The sequence below is a fragment of the Danio rerio genome, chromosome 18 (assembly GCF_049306965.1).
Source record: "Danio rerio strain Tuebingen ecotype United States chromosome 18, GRCz12tu, whole genome shotgun sequence".
NCBI classification, from domain to species: domain Eukaryota; kingdom Metazoa; phylum Chordata; class Actinopteri; order Cypriniformes; family Danionidae; genus Danio; species Danio rerio.
Window position 1 is genome coordinate 26,544,310 of NC_133193.1, and position 23,244 is coordinate 26,567,553.

The window sequence follows — 23,244 nt, forward strand, 5'->3', positions numbered from 1 at the left end:
AACTCATTAAATGAATAAGTACAACTCTTCTAGACCATGTGCCGGGAATACAAACTGTTTTCCTGTCTATAAAATAACATAAGTAGATTTTGAACACTCTAAATGCCCTTTAAGATCACACGCTCAGATTGTTGAAATAGTGTTTTCAAACATGTATCCCTTGGGTGTCACAGTGTTTGACCTAATAAACAAGGCAGCTTTAGAATGAAGCAAAAAAGTGCTTCTCTGTTCATCTTTAAAGTTTGAAGGGTGTGCCCTTTAGATCTGCTGACAGACTGACGGAGAAAAACATCCACAGTGACACTGAAGCAATTGGACTGGACATTTACACAGCAAAGGAATGCAAGAATAAAGAATACACAAATATAAAGACAGGTCGGGGCTTATTCATGATAACAGACTCCAAAATTTCATTTTCTGTTCCTCCACTTCTGTTTTGCTTTTTGAATGTGTAATATTTAGTTTGTATGGAGGAGATTATGAATGATGTAACACAAGATGTGTTGTGACACTGTCCATTATGAGTAAATGGCTCAAATGAAACCACCCTATTATATGTTTTTAGAGCTCTTGACTGGTAAAATGATGCTGATAAATGCTAAATAAATTACAGTATATGAATACATAACAGTTAAAAGGAGAGAAGAGGAAAAATAATTTAATTTAATAATGGTAAGTAACAGTCATTAACTGCATTTATTCTAGTGAGTTTTTTAGTTTAAAGGTTTAAAGTCACACTTTGTTACTAAAATTTACATTTTGAAAAAGTGACACCCAAGTGACAGTTTTTGTACCTTTATTTCTGAGAGTGTGTATTTTAAAATGACAACATAATAGTTTAAATACAGCAGCACTTTAGTTGGCTTAATTTTGGCACTCCACAATTACCTTTTGGTTTGTATTCTGGCCTAATACATGTATGTAACGTTACCTGATTTTTTTAGGTAAATTTTGACTACTTATCTCCAAATAAAGATTTTGAACGACAGACAGACAGACAGACAGATAAAAAATATTTAGGCAAAAAACTTTTTATATGCTTTACAAGCAAAACTTTTTTGATATGACATCATATGAAGTCCCGATCAAATAAATGTTTGTGTTGCTTCTATTCTTTTCTCCCCTGCTGTTCAAATCTATCAAACTGTCTGTCAATCACAGACTAATGTTACACGCCACTGACCAGAGGGCTGTCAGTCTCAATCCAACCTTGGATTTGGATAATGTTTTAGACAAAACTATCAAAGACAATAGATTTATATTTTCAAGACATTGTCAGCCCAAAAATCAAACATTCATTTTATCAGTGCAAAACTTAAATGAAATAATAAAATAAAACTTTTTCTAAATATGAACCTACTGTATGATATTTCTTAGAAGCAAGAAAATGCCCCAATAACCAAAATTTTAAATCACAAGCATGGAAAAATGAGCTAAAACCATATATAAAAACACTTCACAGTGGAAATGCAGACCACTAGATTTCTTCTCTGTTGTGATATACACTCACCAACTACTTTATTAGGTACATCTTAATAGTACCGTGTTGCACCCCCTTTTGCCTTCAGAACTGCCTTTATCCTTCGTGGCTCTGAAATGCTCAGACCAGCCCGTCTGGCACCAACAACCATACCACTTAAAAAAAAAACATTCTTACCTATTCTGATGCTTGGTTTGAACGGTAGCAGATCATCTTGACCATGTCTACATTCCTAAATACATTGAGTTGCTGTCATGTGATTGGCTGATTAGAAATTTCCGTTAAAGAGCGGTTGAACAGGTGTACCTAATAAAGTGGCCGGTGAGTGTATGCATGAACCTGTATAACAAAACATCACAGTCATGTTTAACTGTTTCTACAGCTTTACAACAAGTGTTTTCAGCACGTGCATTAAATGTAATATTATTTTGAAAAAATTTTGCCATGCGAACATATTTTTGAGACTGGGCTGGCTCTACTGCCTGTTACAAAAAACTAAAAACTTTTGTAATGTAAAATGCAAAGAATCCACAATCATGTCAAAATGAAACTGGAAACCAAGGAACCCAGTGCAAACAAACCATTTTAAGGTGAAACCAATGCAAATATGTACTTTCCCTACAGTGAATCAGACACACACACACACACACACACACACACACACACACACACACACACACACACACACACACACACACACACACACACACACACACACACACACACACACAAATGCTCACAGACACACGTCTTTTCTGATTTGGGCATGTTTAGAGTCCAGAAGGCTTTAGATTTCTGTCCAAGTGGTTTAGAACTGTTTGGTTTTCCCAGGGCGTGGGAGGAATTTACTCAAATTCCCTGTCTAAGAACTTTTTTCCGTCTGGCATCTGGAACATGAGGCGAAAAAAAAAAACAAGCATAAGCAATCTCTCAGATTATATAATTCACAACCTGCTTGACACACACATTCTGGTTTTATCGGAAAATGGATTTCTATTTCAGACTATCCAGACTGCTTGATGCTGAAAGATTAATGACTCAGTCACCTATAAATATAAAAAACACAGATGCGCATGCCATGGACGTTGATAATGATTATGATTACGCAACTATAGCCTGTCATGTGACCAAATTGCCTGAAAACATGGATCTGGAGCACAATCGGCCTTTAATTTTCCTCTAGTCAGATGAGGCGAACTTGTCCACTGCTTGTCAGTGTGTGATCGACATGCCTCATCTCATCAAAGTGACAGCGAGGAACAAACGCAGCCTTTGAAAAAAGAAAAGAATGGTATTCTCTGCAGGGTAATCAGAACATAAAGACCACCAAATGTCACTAAATGTCCTCCTTTTAACTAGACCTGCTTTACACTCTACACATTTTATTTTTCAAGCTATTTTTTTCTCTTTATTTGTTTCCAAGTGATACTCATCTTGAGCTATATGGGATGATTGATTACAGTTTTCAAGATATACCACGGTTTGGAAAAGTCAGGGTTTTAAAATAGCCAAAATTTTCTGCAATACTATTTCTAAGGTATGTGTAAGAATTTTTTTAAACTGTTTTTTTGTTTTGTTTTATAGGACAGCAATATCTTTAGCGGAAAATATATCTAAAGATGCCATTTCATGTCGTCAAGTATTTTTAGAATTGAATTCAATTTGATTTATGTTAAATTACATCTGTATCACAAATGCATGCAAGAACAAAGTAGAACAATATGATACAAGTCATCCTAAAATTCACTGTAAACGTTGAGCCTGGTTTCAAACAAAGCTTTTGAGAGATGTTTGTTTCTTGCTCATGTTGTATTGGCTGAATCTTACCGGGCTGCAAACTAGGCATGACATGTCTTTACGTTGTTTTTGATATGTTGCTTAATAACATAAACAGATGCAGCCCAGTTTGCATACCCACATAAAATAATGTGTCACAATCAGCTTCCTTGTTCAGTAGTCAAGGCACTGATTAAGGAGTGAGTAATTTTATGCGCTGTCTTAATTGCAAAATACTACTAGTGCACTGAAATGTTCGCAACCTGTAATGCACGGTGACAATGTAGCAAGAAAATCAGGGCTTACTGATGTGCACTATCCAACCATAGCAGAAGTTTAGAAGCATCAAACATATAACAAACTAAAGACATTTTTCCAAAGAAATAATACGTTATTTATATTCAACATGATTGAACACAGTTAGATAGGTTAAGAACAATCTAGCAAACGTTTATATTTGTTTAATGGATAAACTGTTGCTGGAATTTAAAATCTACAAAAAAAATCTAATCTAACCATATGATTTTGTTGCTCTGCACAAGACGTTAGGCCATAGGAGAAATGGTTGTTCGCAACTGAGCCTGGTTTTACTCAAGGTTTTTTAATTCTTCGCTTTTGCCAACTGGTGAAGTTTTTTTCTCTGCGCTTTTTTGTCGCCACTGGCTTGCATGTCTGTAGAGCTGTGCATCAATGGATTTGCTCTTCAGTGTTTGGACTCTCAGTAATGAATATTAAAACACACTGAACTGAGCTAACTGAACTGAACTTAAAGACTGAAAACTGAACTACACTGTTTTAATTTACTATGATCTTCTATGTGAAGCTGCTTTGACACAAGCTACATCGTAAAAGTGCTATACAAATAAAGGTGAATTGCATTGAATGATTTTGTTAGCTCATATGGCCAGTTTTGTGGCAAACAATTCATCTGTGCATGTCATTAAGAAAAAAATGGTTTGCTTTTCTAATTTTTTATTGAAATCTGAAAATGCACTTCCTGTTTGTTTTTCAGTTAAATTGTCAGACTATATATATATATATATATATATATATATATATATATATATATATATATATATATATATATATATATATATATATATATATATATATATATATATATATTAGCAATTGGGCATGGCTAACCTATTTTATCACACGGCTCCAACTGTCAGTTTTGACAGCAAACAGAAATAGTGAGCAGAAGGAGTCTGTTAGGTTGAAATAACTCTCCCCAAACCCTTTTCCCCATCTTTCTGAATGAAATTCCTAATTTACTACATCCATTCAGCTCAAACAGCTAACAAGCCACACCCACTTATTTCTCATTTAAAATTCAGTTACTCAAGGAACTGCGTCACAATACGACAAATAAGAATCGCAGCTTCCAGTTCATGGGGACTTTAAAACAATCAAAATATTTAGCTATGGTGTACTTTTAAAAATGATGTAAATGTAATATATGAAAAAAATATTAGTTCTGCTCTTGTTTATAAATTTTATTCCATTTGATATACAATAAGACTGTTCTTGTGTCACACGTCACACAACTCTAAAAGCATAGGCTTTTTGCATCTGGTGTACGATGTGCACAAATATGGATATTGGTTCTTTGAGGAAAAACTCAAAATGAAGTGAGATTGCATATTAATTTTGAAATCTTGTGGCTCAGTAACATCTATACCCGGTACTGGTTCACGACTTGTGCGTTTGGGACCCCTGCTCTACGACAATATTGTAAAAATAAAAAAAGTAAACACATGGCCCTAGATGAAATGAAAAGAGATTCTCCTCTGACTGTTCAAGCACTTTCTGAGAGACAAAAATGTATTTAGGTGCACAGATTGAACCAATGTTGCTGTGTTGGACCTTTGATTAATCAAATAATTATTTAACAAAAATAAAACAAGGGCTCACAGTGGCTAGCACTCACAGCAAGAAGGTCCCTGGTTCTAGTTCCATCTGGGTCAGTTGGCATTTGGGTGTGGAGTTTGGGGTTGTGTGGTTTTCCTCTGGGTGCTTCAATTTCCCCTACAGTCCAAAGACATGCGCTATAGGTGAATTGAATAAACTAAATTGGTCAAAGTTGATGCGTGTGAAGTGTGTTTTTCAATAATGGGTTGCTGCTGTAAGGGCATCAACTGCGCAAAACATGTGGTGGATAAGTTGGTGGTTCATTCCGCTGTGGTGACCCCTGATATTTAAAGGGACTAAGCCGAAGAAAAATGAATGAATGAATGAAAAAAACAAAACAAAATTAATATAATAAAAACAAATACAAATATTTTGTTAGGCAATCTATATGGAAAACATAAGCCATGCAACTATTTAAAAAAAAATGGTAGAATGGTGTATATACAAAATATAGAAACTATTAATAGCGTTTGGAGTTGAAATGTGCCCATACATGGTTCTACTGTATACAGAACACATGAAAAATTGAGGACAAAAAAGAGATTTGATAAGTCTGATAATCCTTTAATCTATTTGAGCCACAGAATTTAGGGTCCCATCAGCCAAAATGGGAGTGGATGCTTATAGATTATACTGCTTTTATTCTTGCTGTTCATTACAGCATAGGTTGTGTCATAAAGCATTATTATACACAACAACTACAAAAGCAGTAAGCTATCTTTTACAAAATAGTTTTTTAAATCAGATAAAAAGATCTAAAATGCTACAACTGTAATATTTGCAACAGTAACAGTAAAATCAAATCAAAGACATAACTCTACTGAAACCAATCTCAACTACGAGGCAGCACAAAACGCTTTAAGCGACTGTCTCATTGGCACATTTCTGTGGGTTATCAGGGATCATATTAATTAACTTCCTCTCATTAAATGCACAGTATTTCTGTTCTCCACCATGCTGACCTAAATTATAATCACAAAGCTAAAGAGAACAAAAGCAGAAGCCAAGTTCATAGCTAAATGATTACTTGTATAGACGACGACAAGCATACAATTACTAAAACACACATACTGTATTATACTTAAAGAGACAGCTCACCCAAATATGAAAATGTCCCTAAAATTTACTCCCACTCAAGTGGTTTTTAAATTGAATTCTTTCCCTGTGAGTGTTAAGATGTCTTGTCATTTACGGGACAATGCTTCTCTGCCAATGGCAAGTATTACGGGAATCTGTGTTAAAGCCAGCGTCAGGATGCAGATGCGCTGGGGCACTGTTGTTGCACGTCAGTGTTTATGAATAGATTACACCAAAAAGAACATGAGTAATCTTGACAAACTATACATCCTTCTAAAGCTACAACCCTCAAGCAGTGATTAGTCGATATAGCTACAATTTGCTACGTTTGTGTAAGTTGTACAGAAAACACTTATTAGATATAGAGTGAATATCATCGTCATAACAAAACACACATGCATTCATTCCTGTACATCATGGTTAATTTTGAAAGGTAAGAGTCCACAGAAATGTCAATCAATGGCGGCAACACCAAGGCTCCAAAAATACAAATTTATTAAATTAAAAAGGCTGACACAGAGCGTGTAACGTTTCGAGCCACCCGGCTCTTCATCAGACAATGTTCATCACAATCAGGTGCTCCTTTTTGTACACTTCCGGATCACATGATCTCTCACATATATATAAGAGTCCACAGAACAACATCCCATCACACACATTTAGTCCACCGACACAATAGTGTTGAATTATGGATGGTTATTCATTTGTTTATGTCACTGTTTCTACCGGAGACCTGTTGTTTACATGTTGCCTACGCGCAAAAATGTCACCTTTGTAAAACAAGACACACACAAATGCATTCCTGTACATCACGATTTGTTTTGAAGGGTAGGAGTACACAAAACAACATCACATTGAACACATTTAGTCCACTGACACAATGGTGTTGAATTATGGATAGTTATTCATATTTATGTCACCGTTTCTTGCGGATTCCTGTTGTTTACATTATTTACTATGCTACTTATGAGCGAAAATGGCGTCTTTGTGGTAAAAGGCAAGTCTATGTCATAGCTTACCGTGTTACAAATAAAATAAGACCAGAAACTGAATAAGAAGTCAAAGCTATATCTACTAAAATCTAAACAATGAGTGTTCTGTCAGTCACTTATGAGTAGTTACTTCCTAGTTTGACTGATGGAGAATTTAGCCAATGGCTGCATGATTCTTTCGATATATGGTGATGTATATTCTGTTATTGGACACATTGTTGTTTTATTGCACTGGTTCAGTGACCTGTCAATTATTACGTGACGTGATCTAACACACCTGCCCTGGACAGCTTTATGCTAACAGTTCAAGCTAATGGAAGAAAGGCTCGTTTGCAAAAAGGAAACAAAGAAAATCGACTAAATGCAATACTTCGTGTTTTGTCAAAGATGCTGCAAACTTGGGCTGTGTGATTTGTGAAAAATCTGTAATTGTGATTTTTTTAACAGATATTGCGGTTTTGATTTGATTTGCGATTTAATTTTGCAGTCAAGCTTCAGCTCAACATTCTTAGCTTCTTACTGCTAAAATGCAGTGAGTGTTAGTTAAAAAAGGAATTGAAAGATATCAACTTACTCCAACATATATTGACATTTGTTTAGAAATATTCAGAAATGAAACACTAATTTTTCTCTAGAGCAATCAGTAGTGAGTTATCATGGCGTTAGTTAAGTCCTGGTGCCATTGTGATGCTTTTTCATATGGTGTAACAACTGCAAACAACACTGAAATTGCACTTTGCTGTTGCTAGCTACTAGATTGAGTGTCACAGACAATACTTTATATATATATATATATATATATATATATATATATATATATATATATATGTGTGTGTGTGTGTGTGTGTGTGTGTGTGTGTGTGTGTGTGTGTGTGTGTATGTGTGCATTCTTTCATGGTCATCCATTGATAGGTGCAGGAATTCCTTTGAGCTCAAAAAAAGAAACTCAAACTGAAACAAGTGGAGGATGGTAACTGAATTTTCATCATTGGGTGAACTATCTCTTTAAAAATGGCTATTTTTAGTACTGCTACTGTATATGAAATAGCTTGTGCAATCAGTCTAGTTGCTTAGTGAAAGCCAAATATTCCAGAGATATGAGCATCTGGAAATGTTTAAATATTATGTATACTGCGGTATATTGTTCTAATATTCATGCAGTTTAACACATCTTGACTTATGATTTAGTGGAATATAAAGCTCCTGTAAGGTTGAAAGCTCATATTAGACTCGAGAATGATCGCTGATGGCTCTTTAATGCACTGGCGCCTCAGTGTTGAGTACCGTACCCTGAAACCGCAGCAAATAGCACACAGTCTAAAGCGCTGCAGGCAGGCGTATAATAGTAACAGCAATTATACTTGAGAAATGGGGTCTTACAAGGACAGCAGATAACACACTAAACACAGAAATCACTGTTTAAAATGAACAAAAATAGGCTCTTATTAAATTCCGGTGTTTCGTCTGAGGATATTTTGAATGCAAATATACAGTAAGCAGCCTATATTTGAAAAACATAGAACTATATAATGTGATTATGCTGTGATGATGGATCACAGAAAAAATAAAACATTATTAAAAACAATACTTTTCAATGCCTTCTTCAGATTTTATCGAGCAAACTTTAAATGGTTCAGAGGAAAAAAAAACAACAGATTTCATATTTGCTGTGTTTATTCATGAAATAATCATGTTTGTGTGCTGTTTTGGTTTTTCATAATTCTTAGATCTCTAACGTCTTCATCAAAACAGCTTACCATTCACACTCACACACAGACACACACACCTTAGGAACAGACGCATCTTGCCGCAGCAGAATCTCAGTCCAGTGTGTTAACCTTAAGTCAGGTTCACAGAAACAAGATAAGCCACGCTGCCTTTTGAAGAAAGATAGAAATCTGCACCTGTGCACTTTCTTTGACTCACTTCAAAGGATCCCAAAATACCCCAGGGTGGTAAAATCCACCAAAATGCAGGCTTATATGCAGAGAGATGCTAAAATGTGAATAACTAAAATATGCTCTTGAGTAGGAAATGTGTTTATGGTGGTCACGTTCAGGTTATTCAAGCAGATCAAATCACTAGAAAGAAATGTTCAAGTGATTTAATTTTTGCTTTTAAGGCTAAAACAACAACACCAACAACAACAACAACAACAACAACAACAACAAAAAGAAAGAAAACAAAACCAAACCTAATAATAAAAATTTATATAATAAATAATAAAAAAGAAGGAAAAACATTATAAAAAAAGAATTTATCGAGAATGATAAGAAAATTGGTTAGATGTTCAATTTCTTAACTTCAGAAAAAAAACCTAAATCAAAACAACAAAACAGAATTGAACAAAACACTAAATAAATAAACAAATAACATAAAACAAACAAACAAACAAACAAACAAATAAATACATAAATTAATTAATGAATTACTGAGTAAATAAAGAAATGGATAAAATAAATAAATAAATAAATAAATATAAAATGGAATTAAAATAAAAACTAAACCATCTTAATCAATTAAACCTTGACCCTTTTATTTAAACAGATAATGCCCAAGCAATCTCTTCTCCGGTCTAAATTGGCATTCTGAATTTCTTTGCATCTTCTGCATCACTGCCCTTTCTTTGCAGATGCTGCTTGTATAACAGTAGCTCGTGGCAGTCACACATTACCACAAACAAGATAAAAAATTATAAAAGCAGCACTGGCATGTTTGCAAACAGACCTGCCTGACTGTTTATACAGAACTGCACTGCAAGGACAACAAAAAAGAACAACAACAAAAAAAAGGAAAGACAACAAAAAGATTTCTTAATGATCTTTTTTCATTCATTCATTCATTTTCCATCAACTTAGTCGCTGATTTATCAGAGGTCACCACAGCGGACTGAACCCCCAACTATTTTCTTTCAGGCAAGTCATTTCACTTGGCGGCCATCTTTGAAACGCCTCTCGGGCAGTAAGCTCTGGCAAGCTTCTGTTTGAATGGGGAAACATGAAATTCTCTAAAACTTTTATCCAGGCTTACAATTGCATTACATATTTTGAATCACCAATAAAATTAACCAACAACTGTCTCATAAGTTTCATATCCAAATGTCCGAATCAAACAAAATCAGCAAATTTTCAGGTTGCCCAAGCTAATGTGCATGCTCAAAAGGAACTCAAAAGAAACAAGATCACCACATCAACCTCATTTACAGCCATTCTACACATTTTCATGCTCTGGATAATGATTGTCTGATCACGCTGGTCTTCTGAAGCAATTCACAAATTAGTCTTGATGGCGAATCTCTTTGTTTACACGTTTGTGGGTGTCGAGTAGTTGCTGTCATGTGATGTGTATTTGACAGGACAGACTGTACCTCACATTCGTTTCATACAAATTATAAAACCAAAAAACTATTAGTTTTTTAGTGTAGTGTCTTCATTTTAATAGACAGATTTCAAGCTTTATATTGATATATTTCTTAGTCTGTTAAGCAAGTATTTGCTGAGATTCCAGTAAGTTTGTTGAGTAAGGACTGGTGAGAGTGTTATGGAATGTACTAACGCATGGCAAATTGAAAGAAAAAAACTTCAGCGTTTCACCATGTGTGTGTGTATGTTTGTGTGTATGGCTCTTTACTGAGAGCCCCGTGTGTGGATCTTGTCGGAAAATATGGCGAAAAATCCTACATGAAATTATACGAGGCTTTGAGTGTCTCCATATGACACCTGAGGCAACCCATTGAATGCAATGGAATTCCTTTTGCGTCGGTATAGTAAACACAAGTACATCTTATTGAAAATCATTTATTTTCATCACCAATTATCATAGTAGAACAGTTTCTCAAGCAGTTTGTGATGCATTTTGGAAACAGGAGATGAGCCCCTTGTCCAATGCGCCACCAGAATTGAGAAACCCGATCTCAAAGGCTTATGATTTGGGTAGCACACATAATCTGAATGCCTTTGGCAGAATTCAAGTGAGCCATTTCAATCTAGATTAATCTAGATTAATTACAAGAATAATCTAGATAAAAAATAAAATCTATGCCCACCTATAATATTTTTCTATATTCTGTATTTCTAAAGTTTTCTAACTGTGGAAATTGATTTTTTTTTCTATATAGTTCATCTGTAAAAAAATCTGTGCAGTGAAGTGATACTTACATACATAAGATGAACAAAGACACATAAACGAATGTAAAGAATGTGCAGAAACAAAATACTATAGTAAACTATAGTATCTGAAACTTCCTTTTTAGAAATATCAATACCATCTGTGTTAAATCTGTTATCACCGAACTGCATCACAAATCGAATGGGATTCAGTTTTTGAATAAGCATCATATTGAACTATGACATCATACCCAGCCGTCATACAGTTTACAGCAGAGACAAAAATCCAGCAGTTCTGTCTACTAACATACTCTGACTACAGTGTCAGATGTTTCTCTTGGGCTGATAGCCAGAAACAGCCAGAGGCCTGAGCGCAGAGAGACAGACAGACAGTGGCCATGAGGAAGCAGCAGGCCTGAGTCTCCATGGAGCGATTGGAGAAGAGCTCCAGCTGCACTGCAGGAGGAGGAGGAGGAGGCGCAGTATTGACTACAGCTGCTCTACTCTCCTTCAGCAGGTGCATTGGCCCAATTACCAGCCTGACAGTGCCAACAGCAACTCTCCAGATATTTCCACACGGCATCCAGAGAGGAACCAGGCCACCGAATAAAGAGGCCCTTTAGAGCAATGCTATTCGTAATTGGCTGCTAATTGTACTGCATCCGGAAAGGAGGTGGTACAGGGGTCTCATTTATAATTGTGGCGTATGCCCAAAACATGTGCGTATGACACTATCCATGCAAAAGTTAGAGAAGTAAAAACTTCTTTAGAGAAAAAAATAAAAATTAAATGAGAGAATGTGAGCAGCGAACTCTAAAAAAAAAACATTTAACATATATATACTTTTATTTAACTTTGAACACACAAAAAATATACAGTTGAAGTCAGAATTCTTAGCCCCCCTGACTTATAAGTGCCCCCCCCCCCCCCTGTTTATGAGGGAGAATAAAGGTTGAGGGAATTTGATTTTTTTTAATCAACTAAACCTTTAAACACTAATCCATTACAATTATTTGTTTTTATTTATTTATTCATTAAATTTTTTGCATAATTTCACAAACTTAAAAATATTTATTTTATTCCAGTTTTATTATATCGCATAACAATAAACACACTGGTTTGCAGCACAAAGACTTAACTGACATTCATTAACCTTACACACTTCAAGAAACAAATCTGTAAAATAACAGAATAAAGTACTAAAAAGCTCATTACCCGCATCATTACCAGTGATTTACATGACCAACTCAGATAATATAGCCTCTTAAACAACTAAAAATGTCAATAAAAGCTATTTTGTAAAGTTTTTCAATAACAGGCTGTCAGAACACAGATCAAGGTCTAACAATACAATTCAAAAGCCAACAAAATGTGTAATAGGGACCATCAAGTCTTTCACAAAATAAAATAAAATAAAATAATAAAATTAAATACAATAAAATTAAATACAATAAAATTAAATAAAATAAAAAAGGCTAAAAGTGAGTGTTTAGCAATTTCAACTGGCATTACATTAAAGTTAATATAAATAAAGTTAAAATACAAACTTGAATCTTATATTACAACATTTATTAAGTAGCATAGAAAAACATGTCATAATGGCTAACTGACCAGTGTTCTGCTTTAAAGATTATATTTAATCATGTAATTAAGTTTAAATATAAACATCAGATGACAGCAAATATTAAAAATTTTACCTGTTTCTGTTTCTTTTTTCGATTTTACACAAAATGTCCTGTTTTGACTTTCACAGTATTTGTTTTTCCTATGGAAGTCAATGGTTTCAGTTTCAAAATATCTCCTTTTGTCTTCAAAAGATAAAGAAAACTCATAAAAATTTTAGATTGAAACAACTTGAAGGTATGTAAAGTTTCATTTTTAGGTGAACAATTCCTTTAAAATGTTCCATGCATCCAGAAAATGGTCGTGTAATGGGTGTTACTTAAACAGGAACAATAAACTAGCTCTTTAAAGAACTCAAAATAGTCTATTTCAGCAAACACCTCCCTTTAAGAACATTTCTTTTCAAAGTGTATCAATCTATCGCTAGCCCCAACAAAAGAAAACAAATAGCCACAGTCAGTATTGACTGTAAACACGTCTCAACTGACCAACACTAAACAGTGGATTATGGTTGGAAACCTGAGCTGTGAATTAGCTCACTGATGTATTTAATGCACAATCCCATTATGCATATTTACTTACCAACAGTGCTTCTGTTTCCCTAATAGTGGAGGATGTTTCAAACAATCAATATTGTGAATGAATTCAGAATGCAATAATTATAGCCATCCGTTATTGATCCGCAACCATTTAATTAGACAGTCTTATCCTGTGCCTCAAAATCCCTGTTGAAACGAAGTGCTGAACATGCAGAAGGGAGTTTAGAGAGCTACTACTTAAAAACCACTCAATCAATGCATCCAGGTATTTACACTAATGCCAAGGGCAACCTGAATCTCTAAGAACAGGCTATTCTAATCAAATCATCCCTGGTTAGAAGTGACACTGTTCCGGGATCAGTGAAAGTCAGTGAGATGGCGTGCCTTAAGAGGGACTGAGTGTCTCAATCTAATCGGTTCAAGGCCATATAGTACAATCAGACAAGCCACAGTTGTATTTTTTAATGCAACCCTCCCCCTATATTTTCGAACAACATCAAAAAAAAAAAAATCCGCTTTGTAATCAGCAGAGACAGAGACTTGTGACCCAGATTTCAGCAGTGAGGGTTATCAAGGTCAGGGGGATTGGTGAAATGTGGTAGATGATGCAGTTTAAGGATCACCATCAGTCGACCACTCTGTCTTTCTGGAGACTTTCTGGGCCTCAAGGGACATTCATAGCTGAAAAATGACCACTTTAAGAGTTTGCCAAAATGCCATCTCTTGTGACACATCTGCAGTCAGGCCAAACACTGTTGGTTAACTGAGAATAAAAATTATGTGTGTCCGAATCAAAGGTTGAGCAGCTTCAGAAGATATTTGGATACTTTGATCCAGGCAGCAAAGAATTCTGAACATTACAGAACAACTAAAGCAACATCTGAGTTGCACAATATGACTGGTCCGCTATTAGTCCATTTACTAAATCTAATAATAAGCTGAGACAAAGGCCCAAATCCATTTCTAGTTTTTTTTTTTTTTTACCCCAACCCCAGTGTGAAGGGCTTCACATTTTACCCCTAAGAAATGGGACACTAATACAACATCTGCACACGTCATGTGGTTGTAATCTTTTTATTCATAGCATATCAATGACAGCGACTGCTGTAGTTATTCCAATTGCATTATTTTTGGTATCTTAGGGAAATCCCTAAAGGCAACAATATCATGTTATCATAACAATATAATGCAGCAATAAGCATGTAATTGTACTGTGTATTTACACCGTGGCCATATTTCTCTACTGTATGTAAACACACAAAAAACAACATTCATGTTGTTGTCATGTCAAACAACATTAAATTCATTTAAACACTTTCCTCCCAGGATATTTGGATCTGACTGGGAAACTCCTACAAATGCACATTCAGAAAGGTCAGGTGCAAAAATAGCTGTGATCACTTCTTTTCAGACGTATTCTTCTCTGCATGTTTAGTAAATAGTAGAAATGTCCTGATCAGGTTTTTTGCCTTCGAGTCCGAGCATTTGATTTGAAGTATCTACCGATACTGAAAGCCAATCCGATACTTAATACATTAAAAAAAGAATAAAGCAGATCGGATCAAAAAGAGATTCAGGATGATTCTTATTTTTTTATTTAATTCACCTTATTTTAACATTCAACAACTTAACTGTTAACAAACAGAGCACTTCTGTTAGGTAGCTTAAAGATCAAGTAATAAATAACATCTACACTTCTGGACAGTAAATATATAAAAAATGTAACAAAAAAAAACAATAGCACCTCAACCTAAAATAACCCGGCAGGCAATCCCAATATCTCACAGTTTGCTATGGCAATGCTGTCGTCATCAACTTTATAATACTTCCAGACTGAAGACATACTCGCGTTTTCCACTTTAAGCTGCTTCTGTGATCTACTTTGCCAGCATTTATCCAATAGCGTCTCTGCAACAAAGTGATACCATGCCGCACTCGTTGTTATTGCTGTGTTAAGTCAATAAAGAGGTCTAAATATGAGAAAAAATAAGGAGAATATTGTATATATACATATATATATTTGAGTCCTGATCTGTAGGTAACGTCCTATTCCAATCGAATCTGAAGCCACGTGATCGGACCTGATTTCCTATCTCAAGATAGGATATGGACATTCCTAGTAAATAGTGAAAGTACTGATTTAAAGCCAAAAGTCAGTGCTCTAATGCCATGTGTTTGTAAATTGTCAAATGCATTATGGTCAAAGGGTTGACATTTATTTGTGTTTTGATAATATACTGTTAAATACACCTTGTTCAGTAACTGGGTTTGGTCATATAAAGGAATGAAAGTTAAAAAATGAAAAAAAAGAAAAAAAAGTAAAAAAAAATGAAAATGCAGTCTTGCAAGAAACATCCAAGAAACTTTCCCCCCATTAAAACACTCTACAAAACACCATTTTACAGTATGTCATGCTAAAAAAGCTTATAATGAAGAACAAATGACGCAATAAAACACAAGATAAAAATGTTCCTTTTTTAAATGCTGTATTTTATTCCTTCGTCACGGCTGAATGTCAGTCTCTGCTAAGCACAGATTGTTTGGAATGGAAAGTAGCTCTATTCTATTACACAGGATTTGTTTAGTCTGATTGGCGAGCTGGATTGACCAATGATAGGATTAAGTAAGCAAGTGACGCCAGATGACTCCAGTGATGTTACTCAACCTCTTTCTAATGCAGTCTTGAAGCTAATCTTGAAGTCTGCCTTTGTTCCATTTAAATTGATCACAGTTTCATCCAAGTTCAAAAGCAGTGGCTCCTCTGAGGTTGGACACGCTCTCCTCTGTCTAATCACCTTAGCTAGCTGCCTTCTGCCCACGTGATTCATTTCTTTCTGTCATGGATCCCCTCTTTACCTGCTATCTGACAGACTCTGCAGAAGTGTCATGTTGATGAAACCAACTTAACTTATCCAATTTCTGACTTTAGGATTTTTAAATCAACAAAAATATGAGAGTTTTTTAGGGCTGTAAGATATTAAAACAATCTGACAATGTTTTGTTTTGCTGCGATATATTTTGTGATATGAAAATACTTTCAACTGATGATTTGAATAGCTCTATTTGAAAAGATTTCATTAATGTAGATCAACTAGGAGGATCAAGACCTTTTCTATGCAGTGCATCAGCATAAACTATAATAAATTACGAGCATATATAAATACAGCAAAAATAAAAGATAAATAAACAGTGCTTTAAGGTTTTCTGGGGAGTCTAACAGCATTTAAGAAAAGAAATTAATAATCAAACGTAAAATAACAAGGTCATCATTGTTTTTCTATTTTTAATAATAATATTTTTATCTCTTAAACTTAATTTAAATAATCTAATCCTCTGATGTGACTACTGCGGATACACACATTGTGATATCGATGCTCAAACAATATATTGTTCAGCCCTAGTGCGTTTGATAGCTTGAGTTTCACAAACACTGTTTTGTAGGTCAAAATCTGTTTGAAATGTTTTATTTGTTACACTTGGTCTGTCATAACATCCACATAATTATTTTTCCTCATCTGCCCACTTTCAAAACTTTATTTATGTAATATCCTGTTTATTTTAAACACAACACAACATCATACATTTAAAGTAACAGTATTTGACAGTAAAATAAAATTTGTGACACCAGTGGCCATTAAGTGAATTGCAGCCAGAAACTTTTTTAACTTATCTTACTTTAACTTATCTTATCTTTTCTAATGTATGTGCATATTAGTCTGATAGTACATTATATTTTGTATATTTTCAAGTCCGGGCCTTCTGCATGCCAGTTTCCACTAAACCTTAGATGTACTCTATATTCAAATATAAAAACGTTAAAAAAAAAAAAAAAAAAAAATCGAACATTACTGTGTGTTGCAATTTAGTCAGTTATTACCGAGATATGATTGTATTGATGCATAGAAATATACATTAGATGTCGCCTACCCTGTTGTTGTCTATTAGAAGCAATGCATCAATAAAGCCGCCATTTTAGTACAGGGTAGCGCTCCTTTGAAATGAATGCAGGACCAAGCTGCCGTGGAGGACTGTGGCCATCCAGAGCCAGAGAATTACACATATACACATATATCTATGATCGGGAGTTTTCCCAGAGGTCAGTATGTACATTTTTTTTTTTGTTTAATTACGAAACTTATAATTTTACATCACTTTTCTACACTGATGGATGAGTGATCGCACAGGCATTCCTGACAAAAAGCTTGTGTTTGTGTGTTTGGAAATGTACTATTCACACTCCCTGTTAAATTTGATCTAATCATGTTCTGAAACAGACCTCCTCTCCTGCTTTCACTTCTTATACTGACGGAGGGAGCGATTTGTTTGTGAATGAATCTCCGTTGTGAACGTCTCATTCACTTAGCCGTCAATAATACAAGTTTCTGGCACCGCAGCATCTTGTCATATTTATTTTGCATTGTTTGCTGATTTTATTCAACAAAACTAGTATAAGCCGAGTGTTTAGTGTAAGTTGGTGCTACTTTGCCTTATGGTGAATGCAGTAAGTGACTGTATTATCATCAATAATGCTACCTGTTTAGCACAAAAGTTCATAACATCCAAAAAACGTAAAAAACTAAATCTTACCTATGAAATGTTCTGCCTTTGTGCTTTGTTTTCTTTGTTTGCTCATAACTACAATCGTAGACAGCGCTAAAGTCCCGCATCTTCACGTAGTAATAATGTCTTGTCTAGTGCGGTTGAATCACATTTGTCCTGGGAGCACTGTACAAATATGGCGGCACTATTCACGCACACTCAGGGTCCGTATACGATATCTAGTGTATATATCTATGGTATTGATGTCCCAAAGTACTCATGGTTAAGACGGTTTTGTATTCTGAGTAAAAAGAAGTTGGAAACACCTTTGCTTGTGGTATATGGATATTAAACAGCCTGACGCCACCCACACTGCTGACAGTGATGTTTAGATAAATAAATATGTGCTACGCTCTTTCTTCCCAATAAGAAAATAAACACAAACCACAAAGTCCGAGGTGAGAAAACAGCATTTAAGATGCATTTAATCACAGTGATTTGGATATGTTTGCACCAGCTCTGGATTTTAAGTAAACAGATGATGCCATTAAAATTACACTGTTCTAAGAGACTGATTACAATGTTTATCTAAAATTTTAGACAATGTGAGACGTGATTTTAACACAGCATTTACAGTTGTTTACTGTTAAAATTGCAATAATATTATATTTTGCATGACCCATGCATGTTTAACTATAATTTTAATAGTGTAATGCCATTTAGCACGTGCCTTTGGTAACTTCAGAGTGAAGCATCTGTGTTTTCAACGGCACAATATTAATAATTAATAATATTGGCAAATGTAATAAATGTAATCTTTTGAACACTGAAGTTTGTTACTTTAAGTCATGATGTTTCAGAAAACAAAGGGATGCAAATATATCAACACAGGCTCATTGGACATTGGTGCTTCAGCTTACATTTTTGTCAAATCTTAAAAATGACCTTCAACTTTAGTTTGACTGCAGTTATGGGGTAGTATGCCAACAACTGTTGTTCCTTTTCACACTTATTGTAATGTGAAGGGGATGCTGGACAACAGGGGTGCGGATCCAAATGCAGGTTTATTAAACAGAGATGGTCAGGCTAGCAACAGTCAACACAGGAACAAGCAAATACAGGCAATCTAGAGTCGTGGTCAATAAACAGACAGAAAGGTCAAAAGGTAGGCAGAAGACTAGAGGTGTGAACCTACACTGGTCTCACGGTTTGGTTCGGTTACTATTATCATGCCATCGATTTGGTTCAATTCGATATCTTGGTCATTACCGTCCATTGATGTTGCTTTCCATACACAGTTTTATACTTTCATATGGCAGTACAGAGTTATGATTAGGCTAACAAGCATTTGATATGCTATTTTCTTTCTTAGCGAACACAAAGTGTTGAGCAGGAGAATAAACAGTACACCTACATATAATATTAATATAGTTTTTTTTTTTTTTTTTACCACATGTTTGAGAAATAGCAATAATGATAGCCCGCTCATAATAACCTTTAAGTTACACCAACAGAATCGTGAGAAAATCGTGATCTTTATTTTAGGTAAAAAAATCGTGATTCTCATTTTAGCCAGAATCGTGCAGCTCTATTAAATACTAATCGGAATACAATTTTGTCCTTTAAAACAAACAGTTAGATGTATAAACTGTACCTTTAAAAACTCACATGCACAAAACAACATGAGCATTTATAGCAAATAAACAAAATAAATATCCCGCACACTTTTTGAGTCCTGTCTAACGAATTCTTTCTTACACCCCTTTGATTGGTCACGCGCTAAACAGAAAGAGGGCTGCGCGATTAGCTTTAACGCTCTGCCGCTGTTCACCGATAAATACATGGGAAAAACTCATTCTGCAGACCCTCACCATAGTAAGCTACCGTGACATATCACATATGAGATAAATGACGTCAGTACGTAATAACCGATTATGATTATTACTGTACTGATACTAAATTGTCTGCGTTTGCATAGCGGTGCACCAAAGAAACAACACCCCTACAGCAGACAGCGTAAAATAAACAAAATGGTACAAACACGGAAAATGCGTATAAATAATCATACTCAGTATTATGAGACTCAGCAATGAGGGTGTCAGAGTGAGCTTGTGAGTGTAATCAGTCCATGAGCAGCCTCAGCTGTTTGAGTCTAATCAATGGGAAACTGGAACAGGTGTGAGTGTGTGGTGCATGACAGGAGCTTGTTCATATACCGGCTGATTTGTAATTCTATGCAATCTGTGAGTTTACCAGCGATCTGTAAGGATTAAGTCGCTGGTGATTGTGACACTTATGATGAATAAAGGAATATTTTTGTGGAGTTCTTTAGACAACACTAAATAAATATCGCAAAACTATTTAATGTATATGATTTGTAATCAAATACATTTATTCATGTCTAACCTTTCTATCTCTGTATTGACAAATATTCTGGCAAGGTTAGTTTTCTCAGCAGCTCACTTTGTGAGTATTTGCGTTTGAGTCCATTCCAATACGATCCCGCAAAAGAGATATAAGCAATGTACAATCAAGGTAAAAATGTAGTTGCAATGCACTTTTCTCTAATGTTTGAAACATTTGAAAACATTATTGGTTTGGTTTAAAGGGTGTTGGACATTAGTTTGCATGTGTTCTGTATGACAAAAAGTGCATGTATCTGAAACAAACAACAAAGCATAAACTAAATAATGTTATTCAGATTAAAAAAAATGTAAACAGCACACTCTAGTGGATTTCACATCTGAAACTTGCATCGAAACACACCTGGAGCAACATATTTTAAGTTTTTACAAAATGTAGGCCAAGGCATGTGTTTTCAATCTGTTTGAAGCATTCAGATGCATTAAATAAAAATGTTTGTTACATTCTACAAAGATTGTGTATTATTATTTATACTTTGAAGTCTATACAGCGTTCTTTCATATTTAAATTTTCAATTTCTGCACCCAAATCTTCATAAAATCATGAAACGCTCTTCATTTCATTGACATATCATTCATGTACTGTTTTTATTAAAGTGTGTATTTTGAACTAATGAATTCCAAAAACTAGAACCATTAATGTCTTCTGGTGAAAATAAAACATTACAATATATATATATATTGTTCCAAATTCCATGCCGTACTATGATAGTAGCACTATCTGCAGTAAATGCAGTACTATCTCCTCTGCATCCTTCAGAGACACTACAGCGCGAGTCCTAACCTCCTGCCGTCAGCCACGCATGCTCATAAGCTACTTAAACACTGCACATGTAATGTCATCTTGAAGGATTAGATTCTAAATGGGTTTTTCCATCTCGCTGATAAGCTCAGTGCCAGAACCGCGCCTTATCAACTCCTGTTTGTTTAATTCAAGAACAATGAACGTTGTCATCTCTTGCTCAGCGGGGGTGAGGGAACAGACTCCAGCAGTCTTTTCTCTCCCAGACAAACCTATTGCTTTCAGGCTCCTGTCAACTCCTGCACTGCTGCACAAGACAAATGTAACCAAACCTCTCTTTAAGTTAGTCTCAAGTGCTGTAGCGCTAACCATTTTCAGTATAATTGGAACAGTCATGGGTGTCACACATCTATTTCTTTGGAGGTGTAGGAATTTAATCAATTTAACTTCAACTGTTTGAAAATAAATTTATACAAATTTTAAACAATTCAGTATATTTACTGGAAATATAAAGATTCTGTCTGGAATACTTCAAATATTGCTACAACATTTTGAACTGTATGTTGTTAACATTTATTAGTAATAAAATTACTACACTGTAAAAACTAATAAGTTGAGACTACTCACATGATTTGAGGAAAGCGATTCCCTCAGTTCGTTTGAGTAATGAGAAATCGACAGCTCAAATAATTGAGTTGACCAAATGTGGTCTCATTATTAAATTAACTTAAATGTTTAATTACAAATAACTTTAATGTTTAAGTACAGATAACTTAAAATGGCTAATAGACTAAACTTTGAAATTTATTAGCTTATATATTCTTTATTTATTTACTCCCAGGGCCATTTATATCGAAGTTGATATTTAGCCGCACCATGTTGGAAAAAAAAAAATGTAAATTTTTTTTTTTAAAAAACATAAATTTTTTTACGAGGTGAGTCGTTAGCTCAAAGCTCAACCCCCAATCAGGATATAAACACATTTACTACAGACAATTTAGCCTACAAAATTCACCTGTAGCGCGAACCAGCGACCTTCTTGCTGTGCTATCCACTGTGCCACCACTGCGTATATATACCAATTAAGTATATAATGCATATAAGCATTTAATTATCTACTTACTAACTGAACTTTTCTCTTTCGTCAGATGGGTTTAGGTAGTGCCTCTGTCCTGCTGCGCTTCAGCAAAATGCAGCATCACAAGCAAAACGACCTCCTTGTATCATATAACATATATCGACCAATCAGTGCGGTTTTCAAGGCAGAATTTCTAGCGCAACCAATCATTTTAAATAGAGACATGGTTAATCGTTTAAAGAAATTGAAATTTTAATTACTAATAACCTAAAATATTATTTAAAAGTTTTTTGCTGTCCAATGAGTAAGATAATTTTAAGTAATGTAAAGTAATATTAACATTCCCAGTGTTGGGTTGCGGCTGGAAGTGCATCTGCTGCATAAAGCATATGCAGGATAAGTTGGCGGTTCATTCTGCTGTGGCAACCCCAGATTAACAAAGGGACTAAGCCAAAAATAAAATGAATGAATGAAAGTTATATTAACCTAATATCTTCAGTAATGGCAACAGCTAGGTTTACAGTGTAAGTGTACCTAAAAGCAATGTTATTTAAGAGGGTCGATTACACAACAGTTTCAGTCAAAAACTGGAAACTCTTTGTACATTTAGCCACTTTTTGACACAACAACAGCATTTTTTGAAATGATAATGCATACATTTGAAACCAGGTATTAAAGTGGAGGTAGTTTAGACACAACCACTGAGCTAATGAAGGCATATCGCCATATCTCTTTAGGTACTGTTTACTAATCAGATGACAACACTAAATACTGGCCTGGTATACGAAACAGTGTATAACAAAGGCGGTTTGTGCAGATATGTGTAAAGTGGTTTCTTTTGTCATATAGATGTCAACATTTTCAAAATCGCAAGGAAAATACTGCTGCATCTTTATCAAGTACACTGGAAAAAATATCTGTTAATTAATTTGTTTGTGTTTATTTACTGTTATAA

At 34.9% G+C, this 23,244-nt stretch overlaps 1 protein-coding gene across 3 annotated transcripts in view; it reads right to left on the reverse strand.

Moving 5' to 3' along the window:
- Positions 1-23,244, reverse strand: part of slco3a1a (solute carrier organic anion transporter family member 3A1a) — a 107,333-nt gene that overhangs the window by 48,311 nt on the left and 35,778 nt on the right. Inside the window, exon 1 of one of the 3 annotated variants that reach the window (XM_073929464.1) lies at positions 13,551-13,815. The exons of the other annotated variants lie outside the window; for them this stretch is intronic. The gene's annotated coding sequence lies outside the window, so the exon portion shown is untranslated. Of the gene's footprint in view, positions 1-13,550; positions 13,816-23,244 lie in introns of those variants that run through there. 3 annotated transcript variants of the gene reach the window in all.